Raw genomic sequence first — 13,181 nt, forward strand, 5'->3', positions numbered from 1 at the left:
ATGGGCTGAGTCCACCCCACTGTGTATTGTACAGAATGTAATATAAGATATGGACTGAGTCCAACCCACTGTGCATTGTACAGAATATGACATAAGATATGGACTGAGTCCAACCCACCATGTAATGTGCAGAATGTAATATATGATATGGACTGAGTCCAACCAACCTTGGAATGTGCAGAATGTAATTTCAGATATGGACTGAGTCCACCCCACTGTGTATTGTACGGAATGTAATATAAGATATGGACTGAGTCCACCCCACCGTGTATTGTACAGAATGTAATGTAAGATATGGACTGAGTCCACCCCACTGTGTATTGTCCAGAATGTAATATAAGATATGTAATGAGAACACCAGATATTTAATGAGTAGCCAACAGAGTGTCACCAGTGATCCCGCAGTCAACCCGGCATGATGCCAGGGTGCAGCCAGGGTTCCAAGCTTGCACCCAGTCATGCCAGAGTGGTGGTCTTGATGTTCAGACCACCACCACAACAATAAGAACGACCACAACAATGTCCCAGTGACCCCCCCAGTGTCCCCTGAATGTCCCAGTGACCCCCACAGTGTCCCCTGAATATCCCAGTGATCCCAGTGTGCACCCAGTGACCCCAGAGTAACCCAGACATTACTCACGTGCTCCCCATCGGGTCCAGGCTGTGGTGAAGGTCTCAGTCAGTCCGTCCCCAGCGGAGAGAACGATGCTTGGCCCAGGATTTCTCCCACTCCTCCTCCTCCTCACAAAATGTCTCTTTCTGGATCATCTCCTTGCAGCATTTCATCAAAAAGATTCCTGAGGGGAGAGAGAGGGAATTGATTAAAATACAAAAGCAAGGGATTAAAAAGGCACAGCAAGAGCCCAGAACTCCCTTCCTCTCACACTCTCTCTTTTTCCCTCCCTCACTCTCTCTTTTTCCCTCCCTCAATCTCCCTCACTCTCTCTCACTCTCCCTCCCTCCCACTCTCCCTCTCTCTCTCCCTCCCTCTCCCTCTCATTCTCTCTCTCTCTCCCTCTCTCTACCCCTCTCTCTCTCCCTCTCTCACACTCCCCCAGTTGCACAGAATCTCTCCCTAATCCAAGTCTGCAGCTTGTTTCTCCCCTGCCTTTCCTCTGAATGCCTCTAACCGGTGCCGCACTGCCTGTCTGAGCTGCTCAGTGTTTGCTGCAGGGTCCAACCCTCCCCCTGGGTATGTTTTCTCTTCTGTCCCTGGGCCTCGCCCACACCTGCTCTGGACATTGTTGCAACGTTAATTCTGGCAGTTGCTGTCAGCGAAAGGTCAACAGCTTTTCCCTCAACTGTTTTCTCCTGTTTGAATTAGAAACTCGCCCCTCCCTGTTCAATCTCGACCTCCACCTCACCTTGTATTGTCCAGAATGTAATATAAGATATGGACTGAGTCCACCTCACCTTGTAATGTACAGAATGTAATGTAAGATATTTACTGGGTCCACCCAACCTTGTAATGTGCAGAATGTAATATAAGATATGGAGTGAGTACAACCCATCTTGTATTGTACAGACTGTAATATAAGATATGGACTGAGTCCAACCCACTGTGTATTGTCCAGAATGTAATATAAGATATGGGCTGAGTCCAACCAACAGTATGTTGTACAGAATGTAATATAAGATATGGACTGAGTCCAACCCACCGTGTAATGTGCAGAATGTAATATAAGATATGGACTGATTCCAACTCACTGTGTGTTGTACAGAATGTAATATAAGATATGGACTGAGTCCAACCCACTGTGTATTGTCCAGAATGTAATATAAGATATGGACTGAGTCCACCGCACTGTGTATTGTACAGAATGTGATATAAGATATGGACTGAGTCCAACCCACTGTGTATTGTACAGAATATGACATAAGATATGGACTGAGTCCACCCCACCGTGTAATGTACAGAATGTAATATAAGATATGTACAGAGTCCAACCCAGTGTGTATTGCACAGAATGTAATATAAGATATGGACTGAGTCCACCCCACTGTGTATTGCACAGAATGTAATATAAGATATGGACTGAGTCCAATCCACTGTGGATTGTACAGAATATAACATAAGATATGGACTGAGTCCAATCCACTGTGGATTGTACAGAATGTAATATAAGATATGGACTGAGTCCACCCCACCGTGTAATGTACAGAATGTAATATAAGATATGTCCTGACTCCAGCCCACTGTGTATTGTACAGAATGTCACATAAGATATGGACTGAGTCCAACCCACCTTGTAATGAGCAGAATGCAAGACAAGATATGGACTGAGTCCAACCCACTGCGTAATGTACAGAATGTAATATAAGATATGGACTGAGTCCAAACCCACTGTGTATTGTACAGAATGTAATATAAGATATGGACTGAGTCCAACCCACTGTGCATTGCACAGAATGTAATATAAGATATGGACTGAGTCCAACCAACTGTGTAATGTGCAGAATGTAATATAAGGTATGTACTGAGTCCAACCCACTGTGTATTGTACAGAATGTAATATAAGATATGGACTGAGTCCAACCCACTGTGTAATGTACAGAATGTAATATAAGTTATGGACTGAGTCCAACCCACTGTGTATTGTACAGAATGTAATATAAGATATGGACTGAGTCCAACCCAATGTGTGTTGTACAGAATGTAATATAAGATATGGACTGAGTCCAACCCACTGTGTATTGTACAGAATGTAATATAACATATGGGCTGAGTCCAACCCACTGTGTAATGCACCGAATGTAATATAAGATATGGACTGAGTCCAACCCACTGTGTAATGTGCAGAATGCAATATAAGATATGGACTGAGTCCAACCCACTGTGTAATGTACAGAATGTAATATAAGATATGGACTGAGTCCAACCCACTGTGTATTGTACAGAATGTAATATAAGATTTGGGCTGAGTCCAACCCATTGTGTATTGTACCAACTGCAAGATAAGATATGGACTGGTTCCACCCCACTGTGTATTGTACAGAATGTAATATAAGATATGGACTGAGTCCACCCTACTGTGTATTGTACAGAATGTAATATAAGATATGGGCTGAGTCCACCCCACTGTGTATTGTACAGAATGTAATATAAGATATGGACTGAGTCCAACCCACTGTGCATTGTACAGAATATGACATAAGATATGGACTGAGTCCAACCCACCATGTAATGTGCAGAATGTAATATATGATATGGACTGAGTCCAACCAACCTTGGAATGTGCAGAATGTAATTTCAGATATCGACTGAGTCCAACCCACTGTGTATTGTACGGAATGTAATATAAGATATGGACTGAGTCCACCCCACCGTGTATTGTACAGAATGTAATGTAAGATATGGACTGAGTCCACCCCACTGTGTATTGTCCAGAATGTAATATAAGATATGTAATGAGAACACCAGATATTTAATGAGTAGCCAACAGAGTGTCACCAGTGATCCCGCAGTCAACCCGGAATGATGCCAGGGTGCAGCCAGGGTTCCAAGCTTGCACCCAGTCATGCCAGAGTGATGCCAGAGTGGCGGTCTTGATGTTCAGACCACCACCACAACAATAAGAACGACCACAACAATGTCCCAGTGACCCCCCCAGTGTCCCCTGAATGTCCCAGTGACCCCCCCCCCACACACAGTTTCCCATGAATATCCCAGTGATTCCAGTGTGCACCCAGTGACCCCAGAGTAACCCAGACATTACTCACGTGCTCCCCATCGGGTCCAGGCTGTGGTGAAGGTCTCAGTCAGTCCGTCCCCAGCGGAGAGAACGATGCTTGGCCCAGGATTTCTCCCACTCCTCCTCCTCCTCACAAAATGTCTCTTTCTGGATCATCTCCTTGCAGCATTTCATCAAAAAGATTCCTGAGGGGAGAGAGAGGGAATTGATTAAATTACAAAAGCAAGGGATTAAAAAGGCACAGCAAGAGCCCAGAACTCCCTCCCTCTCACACTCTCTCTTTTTCCCTCCCTCACTCTCTCTTTTTCCCTCCCTCAATCTCCCTCACTCTCTCACTCTCCCTCCCTCCCACTCTCCCTCTCTCTCTCCCTCCCTCTCCCTCTCATTCTCTCTCTCTCTCCCTCTCTCTCCCCCTCTCTCTCTCCCTCTCTCACACTCCCCCAGTTGCACAGAATCTCTCCCTAATCCAAGTCTGCAGATTGTTTCTCCCCTTCCTTTCCTCTGAATGCCTCTAACCGGTGCCGCACTGCCTGTCTGAGCTGCTCAGTGTTTGCTGCAGGGTCCAACCCTCCCCCTGGGTGTGTTTTCTCTTCTGTCCCTGGGCCTCGCCCACACCTGCTCTGGACATTGTTGCAACTTTAATTCTGGCAGTTGCTGTCAGCGAAAGGTCAACAGCTTTTCCCTCAACTGTTTTCTCCTGTTTGAATTAGAAACTCGCCCCTCCCTGTTCAATCTCGACCTCCACCTCACCTTGTATTGTCCAGAATGTAATATAAGATATGGACTGAGTCCACCTCACCTTGTAATGTACAGAATGTAATGTAAGATATTTACTGGGTCCACCCAACCTTGTAATGTGCAGAATGTAATATAAGATATGGAGTGAGTACAACCCATCTTGTATTGTACAGACTGTAATATAAGATATGGACTGAGTCCAACCCACTGTGTATTGTCCAGAATGTAATATAAGATATGGGCTGAGTCCAACCCACCGTGTGTTGTACAGAATGTAATATAAGATATGGACTGAGTCCAACCCACTGTGTATTGTCCAGAATGTAATATAAGATATGTACAGAGTCCAACCCAGTGTGTTGCACAGAATGTAATATAAGATATGGACTGAGTCCAACCCACCGTGTAATGTGCAGAATGTAATATAAGATATGGACTGAGTCCAACCCACCGTGTAATGTGCAGAATGTAATATAAGATATGGACTGAGTCCACCGCACTGTGTATTGTACAGAATGTGATATAAGATATGGACTGAGTCCAACCCACTGTCTATTGTACAGAATATGACATAAGATATGGACTGAGTCCACCCCACCGTGTAATGTACAGAATGTAATATAAGATATGTACAGAGTCCAACCCAGTGTGTATTGCACAGAATGTAATATAAGATATGGACTGAGTCCACCCCACTGTGTATTGCACAGAATGTAATATAAGATATGGACTGAGTCCAATCCACTGTGGATTGTACAGAATATAACATAAGATATGGACTGAGTCCAATCCACTGTGGATTGTACAGAATGTAATATAAGATATGGACTGAGTCCACCCCACCGTGTAATGTACAGAATGTAATATAAGATATGGACTGAGTCCAGCCCACTGTGTATTGTACAGAATGTAATATAAGATATGGACTGAGTCCAATCCACTGTGGATTGTACAGAATGTAATATAAGATATGGACTGAGTCCAACCCACTGCGTAATGTACAGAATGTAATATAAGATATGGACTGAGTCCAAACCCACTGTGTATTGTACAGAATGTAATATAAGATATGGACTGAGTCCAACCCACTGTGCATTGCACAGAATGTAATATAAGATATGGACTGAGTCCAACCAACTGTGTAATGTGCAGAATGTAATATAAGATGTGGACTGAGTCCAACCAACTGTGTATTGTACAGAATGTAATATAAGATATGTACTGAGTCCAACCCACTGTGTATTGTACAGAATGTAATATAAGATATGGACTGAGTCCAACCAACTGTGTAATGTGCAGAATGTTATATAAGATATGGACTGAGTCCAACCCACTGTGTATTGTACAGTGCCGCATTAAAGAGTAATTCATTATTGTAAATAATCGCCGCACGTTTCATCTCCAAAATTGCTGCTATCCTGTGACTGGATCGCGTTCAGTCCGGCTTCAGGTAACCAGGGGCTGATTTTCCAAGGTCCCCGGCAGAGTTCGATAATCAGACAGTGCGAATGTGTGAACCCTTTACTGAGCTGAACTGTGTGTTCGGTCTGAACAGCTGGTCCCGCCTTTGATCAGTTGAATAAAAGTGTACCGGGCACCAAACGGTTCAGTGAGTAAAAAGAGCCAGTGTTACAGGAAAAATCCTTACGGAGTTTGAACGACCCAGGTTCAACTTCTGTTTGCTGAACTGCAAATTCTAAAATCGGGAGGATGGTAAATCCCCAGAGTTCATGTTCCTGCTTTCTCTCCCGTAACCGCTCTTTTCATGTTGTGTCTGTGGGGAGACTAGTGGAGATCAGGAGAGGGTCTCACAGCGACACAACACTGACTGACTTAGCCCCACACCCCACTGAACCCTTCCCACGACCACACCCCACTGACACAGTCCCACACCCACACCCTACTGACCCAATCCCACAACGAGCCACTGACTGAAATCCCCGGTGTAAAATGGCCCGCCTTCAGTCACTGTCCGAGCGAACACTTAGTGAATTGTTACACCCGTGAGGAATACAGAGCTCCCCAATCCGGTGAACATATCTGACCGTGGCAAATCGGCTTTAGAAACAAAGAGGAAGGGGAGAAAACGATAGCAAAATAACAAAATGAAGCTGAGAAGCTACATTAACTTACCTTGATCCCGCAAGGATTTTCTCTCTCTCAATGTCCGTGTCGATTTTGCAACTTATATCCTTGTTATTTCATTACAACCAATCAGGTAGAAATTGCTTGCTTTATGATAACAAATCACTAATTGTGAATTTGATCTGAACCTTGTGATGTGAGATTCTGAACTCCGCTCTCTGTGTGAAAGCTGTTATCAAACTTCAGGATGGATTTCAACTCAAACATTCCTCGTTTGTTTCAGAACAGGGAGCGGCCTTTCTGGTGAAATCTTATCAAACCGGTTTGACAGTTCGCTGACACTTCAACTGTGAACACAGTTAGTTCTACATTTAACTTCATCTCTTGTTCCAGGGAAGCTCAGTGAAACAGATACTTGGTTATAAAGAAATCGTTACATTTCCATCTGGGACATTGTTTGCTGAAAGTTGTTGATGTTTTTGCCCTTTCAACCCGGGACCCAAGAGCCAGTGTGTGTCTGTGAGCTGAGGGGGAGGCTATGTCTGTAAGTGAGGACATTAACCATTTAATCGCCGAATTAAACAATCCCTGAGCATCAATCACCTCAGTTACTGGGGGAATGAGCACTGACTTTCCACAGTTACATTTATCATGGTAAATATTCAGCAGATACACCCGTTACATTGTTAAATCCAGAAGGGACTATTCCTGAGCTGTGGCCGGTAAAAATATTGGATTATCCTCATTTTCAGGGAGGTTATCAGACAGTTATAAATATCCCTTTGCCCTGGCTCTGTACTTGCTCAAAAACTTTAACTCTTTAAACACCTTTCAGTTCCAATGAAATGTCTTCGACCTGAAGCGTTAACTGTGTTTCTTTCTCCACAGATGCTGCCTGACTTGCTGAGCTTCTCCAGCATATTCTGTTTTCATTTCAGATTTCCAGCATCCACAGTATTTTGATTTTGTATAAATATCCCTTCCCCGGGATGGAAGTGACCGCAGTGAGAAAGTGTTTGAGGACAGATTGTGGTGATAATTCCGAGGGACGGATTGTTGTGATCAATCCCAGGGACAAATTGCGATATTTTCCCTTTCTCTATCTCTAATTTCTCCTTTGTTTTTGACGAGGATTAAGGATTCTTTCGGGCCGGATGCACAGTCTGAAGCGACGGTACCAAAATCCCCCAATATTTGTCTTCATGTGAACTCTCCCTCCCGAGGCCTTCTCTTTCTTTCTTGTTTCAATCTACCGTTGTTTCAAGCGGAGAGTTATTCATTCTAACGAAAACAATCAAACGACCAAGACCATCTCTTTAAATTCACTATTACCTGAACAGTACGGCTATTTTGAGATTTGCATGCAGTCGAGGTGCATTGATTGATGTGTTTAGAATTATAAAACGACTCGATTCAGTAAATACTGAAAAGTTATTTCCAATGATGGGAAAATCCAGAAGAAGGGGGCCAATCTTAAAATTAGAGCCAGGCCAATCATTAGTGAAATCAGGAAGCATTTTTTTTACACAGGGTAGTGGAAATGTGGAATTCTCTCCCCCAAAAGGCCGTGGATTCTGGTCACTTGGAGCTTTCAAGACTGATATCGACACATTTTATTCGGATAAGTGTATCAGTGGATATGGTTCAAAAGCAGGAATAAAATAGGGTTGAGGTACAGATCAGCCCTGATCAAATTAAATGGAGGAACAGGCTCGAGGGTTTGAATGGCCTACTCCTGTCCCAATGTTCTTAAATTTAATCAGCACCCGAATAATGAATTCCGACATTTCGTAAATGTGAAGGCGAGTCAGAGTTTCAGGACATTGAATTCAGCTCTGGAGGGTTTGATCATTCCCTTTAAACGGATGTGTTTGGCTCTTTATTTTTAAGGCTGAGCTCCATCTTTTTTTTATTCGTTCATGGGATGTGGGTGTCGCTGGCGAGGCCGGCATTTATTGCCCATCGCTAGTTGCCCTTGAGAAGGTGGTGGTGAGCCGCATTCTTGAACCGCTGCAGTCCGTGTGGTGACGGTTCTCCCACAGTGCTGTTAGGAAGGGAGTTCCAGGATTTTGAACCAGCGACGATGAAGGAGCGGCGATATATTTCCAAGTCGGGATGGTGTGTGACTTGGAGGGGAACGTGCAGGTGGTGTTGTTCCAATGCGCCTGCTGATCTTGTGCTTCTAGGTGGTAGAGGTCACGGGTCTGGGAGGTGCTGTCGAAGAAGCCATGGCGAGTTGCAGCAGTGCATCCTGTGGATGGTACACACTGCAGCCACAGTGCGCCGGTGGTGAAGGGAGTGAATGTTTAGGGTGGTGGATGGGCTGCCAATCAAGCGGGCTGCTTTGTCCTGGTTGGTTTCGAGCTTCTTGAGTGTCGTTGGAGCTGCACTCATCCAGGCAAGTGGAGAGTATTCCATCACACTCCTGACTTGTGCCTTGCAAATAGTGGAAAGACTTTCGGGAGTCAGGAGGTGAGTCACTCGCCGCAGAATACCCAGCCTCTGACCTGCTCTTGTAGGCAAAGTATTTATATGGCTGGTCCAGTTAAGTTTCTGGTCAATGGTGACCCCCAGGATGTTGATGGTGGGGGATTCGGCGATGGTAATGCCGTTGAATGTCAAGGGGAGGTTGTTAGACTCTCTTTTCTTGGAGATGGTCATTGCCTGACAATTGTCTGGCGCGAATGTTATTTGCCACTCATGAGCCCAAGGCTGGATGTTGTCCAGGTCTTGCTGCATGCGGGCTCGGACTGCTTCATTATTTGAGGGGTTGCGAATGGAACTGAACACTGTGCAATCTTCAGCGAACATCCCCATTTCTGACTTTATGATGGAGGGAAGGTCATTGATGAAGTAGCTGAAGATGGTTGGGCCTAGTACACTGCCCTAAGGAACTCCTGCTGCAATGCCCTGGGGCTGAGATGTTTGGCCTCCAACAAACATTCGGCTCCAGACCTCATTACAGCCCTGGTCCAAACATGGACAAAAGAGCAGAATTCCAGAGGTGAGGTGAGAGTTACTGCCCTTGACATCAAGTCAACATTTGACCGAGTGTGGCATCAAGGAGTCCAAGTAAAATTGAAGTCAATGGGAATCAGGGGGAAAACTCTCCAGTGGCTGGAGTCATACCTAGCACAAAGGAAGATGGTAGTGGTTGTTGGAGGCCAATCATCTCAGCCCCAGGACATTGCTGCAGGAGTTCCTCGGGGCAGTGTCCTGGGCCCAAACATCTTCAGCTGCTTCATCAATGACCTTCCCTGATCATAATCTCAGAAATGGGGAAGCTCGCTGATTATTGCATAGTGTTCAGTTCTATTCGCAACCCCTCAAGTAATGAAACAGCCCGAACCCGCATGCAGCAAAGCCTGGGCAACATCCAGGCTTGGGCTTGTGAGTGGCAAGTAACATTCGGGCCAGACAAGTGCCAGGAAATGACCATCTCCAACAAGAGAGAGTCTAACCACCTTCCCTTGATATTCAACGGCATTACTATCGCTGAATCCACCACCATCAACATCCTGGGGGTCACCATTGACCAGAAACTTAACTGGACCAGACATATAAATACTGTGGCTACGAGAGCAGGTCAGAGGCTGGGTGTTCTGCGGCGAGTGGCTCAACTCCTGACTCCACAAATTCTTTCCAACATCTACAAGGCACAAGTCAGGAGTGTGATGGAATACTCTCCACTTGCCTGAATGAGTGCAGCTCCAACAACACTCACGAAGCTCGACACCATCCACGACAAAGTAGCCCGCTTGATTGACACCCCATCCACCACCCGAAACATTCACTCCCTTCACCACCAGCGCACTGTGGCTGCAGTGTGTACCATCCACAGGATGCACTGCAGCAACTCGACAAGGCGTCTTCGACACCATTTCCCTAACCTGCAACCTCTACCACCTAGAAGGACAAGGGCAGCAGGCACATGGGAACAACATCACCTGCACGTTCCCCTCCAAGTCACACACCATCCCGACTTGGAAATATATCATCGTTCCTTCATCGTCGCTGGGTCAAAATCCTGGAACTCCCTCCCTAACAGCACTGTTGGAGAACCTTCACCACACGGACTGCAGCGGTTCAAGAAGGAGACTCACTATCACCTTCTCAAGGGCAATTAGGGATGAGCAAGAAATGATGGCCTTGCCAGCTACAGCCTCATCCCATGAACGAATAAAAACAAAGTACAGAATCAGGCCATTCAGCCAAACAGGTCTATGCCAGGATTCATGCTCCTCGTGAGGCTTCTTCCACACGACTTCATCTCACACTATCAATATGTCCTTTCAATGCTTTCCCCCTCATTTATTTATCCACCTTCCTCTAAAATGCTTCTATGGTTTGCCCCTGAACCATTCCTTTTGTTGGTGAGTTCCATATTCTCATCACTCAGAGGAAATAATTTTCTCCTCAATTCCTCATTGGATTTATTCGTAACTATCTTCTATTCGTGGACTCTAGTTTTGGACTGCCCTCGAGCGGAAACTTCCTCTCTACATCAATCCTAGCGAACCACTTCATAATATGAAAGACAGGTCACCTCTCAGTCTTCTCTTTAGCAGAGAAAAGAGCCTCAGCCTGTTCAGTCTTTCCTGATAATTATTAAATAAATAATGGATTGACGAAGGGACACCAGAAATGATAGGAAGGTAATGCCAAGAAGAACACCCAGGCCATAATATTCTCCCCCAGGATCGGATGAATGCCGATAATCTCGGCACAATCCAGAGCACGGTCGGAATGATTACAACTGCACAATAAAATGCCCGGAGCCGACAGGCCCTGTTTGCACATTGCTGCGCTTAAAGCAGATCAGTTGGTGGATTGCACTGTGAAACTCACATGTTAAAAAACAACGCCAGAGACAGTGCGATGTTCCGACCTGTGTCACAGTTTAAGTTTATCGAATGAAGGTTATTATTAAAACGTGGGTTACGGTGACGGAGGGCGGGGGGGTGGGGGTGAGGGTGGGGCGGGTGGGTGGTTGATGGTGAATTGCGATCCACAATCCTGGAAACATCAGGTTCGCAGCTGGCCAGATACAAAAACATCAATTTGAGGACCTTAACAATTAAAATCTGGATAGAGAACCTACTGGATAGAACTTTGAACCGTCTCCGAAATAAAATCACAGGTGAAGTTTCAGGGGGTCACTGTTTAATTCTGACACTGGGCGGAACAGTGGGTGTTTTTACTAAAGGATATTTAACAAAGTTTGTCCTCCATTCTCTCGCAACTATTATCTGATCTTTTCTCTCCTGGAATTCTGTGAAGTTCAGACCAGATGGAGCTCAGTCTTAAATAAAAAGAGCCAAACACGTCCGTTTAAAGGGATTGATCAAACCCCTCAGCGCTGAATTCAATGTCCTGAAACTCTGACTCGCCTTCACATTTACCAAATGTCGGAATTCATTATTCGGGTGCTGATTAAATTTAAGAACATTGGGACAGGAGTAGGCCATTCAAACCCTCGAGCCTGTTCCTCCATTTAATTTGATCAGGGCTGATCTGTACCTCAACTCTATTTTATTCCTGCTTTTGATCCTTACCGCTTGATACACTTATCTCATAAAAATCTGTCGATATCAGTCTTGAAAGTTCCAAGTGACCCAAAATCCACAGCCTTTTGGGGGAGAGAATTCCACATTTCCACTACCCTGTGTGAAAAAATGCTTCCTGATTTCAATACTGAATGGCCTAGCTCTACTTTTAAGATTGCCCCCCTTGTTCTGGATTTTCGCATAAAAGGAAATAGTTTCTCTGCATCTACCGCATCGAGTCATTTTATAATTATAAACACATCAATTAATGCACCACGACTGCATGCAAAACCCCCAAAATAGCCGTACTGCCCATTGAACATTGAATTTAATGAGATGTTCTTGGTCCTTTGATTGTTTTTGTCAGAATGAATCACTCTCCGCTTAAAATAACGGTAGATTGAAACAAGCAAGAAAGAGAAGGTCTGTGGAGGGAGAGTTTACACGAAGACAAATATTGGGGGATTTTTGGGACCGCCCTTCAGACTGTGCCTCTGGCCCGAATGAACCCTTAATCCTGGTCAAAAAACAAAGGGGAAATTAGAGAGAAAAGGGAAATATCGCAATCTGTCCCTGGGATTGATCACAACAATCCGTCCCTCGGAATTATCACCACAATCTGTCCCTGGGATTGATCACAACAACCCGTCCCTCGGAATTATCACCACAATCTGTCCCTGGGATTGATCACAACAACCCGTCCCTCGGAATTATCACCACAATCTGTCCCTGGGATTGATCACAACAATCCGTCCCTCGGAATTATCACCACAATCTGTCCCTGGGATTGATCACAACAACCCGTCCCTCGGAATCATCACCACAATCTGTCCCTGGGATTGATCACAACAACCCGTCCCTCGGAATCATCACCACAATCTGTCCCTGGGATTGATCACAACAATCCCTCCCTTGGAATTATCACCACAATCTGCCCCTGGGATTGATCACAACAATCCCTCCCTTGGAATTATCACCACAATCTGTCCCTGGAATTGATCACAACAATCCTTGCCTCGGAATTATCACCACAATCTGTCCCCGGGATTGATCACAACAATCCCTCCCTTGGAATTATCACCACAATCTGCCCCTGGGATTGATCACAACAATCCTTGCC

This window comes from Heptranchias perlo, unplaced genomic scaffold, assembly GCF_035084215.1.
Source record: "Heptranchias perlo isolate sHepPer1 unplaced genomic scaffold, sHepPer1.hap1 HAP1_SCAFFOLD_50, whole genome shotgun sequence".
Lineage (NCBI taxonomy): Eukaryota > Metazoa > Chordata > Chondrichthyes > Hexanchiformes > Hexanchidae > Heptranchias > Heptranchias perlo.